This window comes from Lipotes vexillifer, unplaced genomic scaffold (assembly GCF_000442215.2).
Source record: "Lipotes vexillifer unplaced genomic scaffold, Lipotes_vexillifer_v1.1 scaffold182, whole genome shotgun sequence".
NCBI lineage: Eukaryota > Metazoa > Chordata > Mammalia > Artiodactyla > Lipotidae > Lipotes > Lipotes vexillifer.
The window spans coordinates 4917811-4918014 of NW_006798798.1; the positions used below are offsets into that span (position 1 = coordinate 4917811).

General features: G+C 62.3%; 1 protein-coding gene across 2 annotated transcripts in view; it reads left to right on the plus strand.

The window, feature by feature from the left end:
• Positions 1 to 204, plus strand: part of GPI (glucose-6-phosphate isomerase) — a 25809-nt gene that overhangs the window by 11629 nt on the left and 13976 nt on the right. The window lies entirely within an intron of this gene.

Here is a 204-nt window from a genome sequence, read left to right on the forward strand (position 1 = left end):
GGGAGGGGTTTGTAAGCACTGGGCCACAGGTGTGCTGGACGTGAGCTGGCCTGGCATCTGGCTCTGGGGGTGGGTGGCTCCTGGTCCCACCTGGACTCACAGGTGGCTCCAGCGCAGCCCCAGTGGTGGCATGACTCTTCACGCGCTGGAGCTCCTGTTCCTGTGCCGCTAACCCAGGCTTCTTTCCTTCTCTTTCTCTCTTCT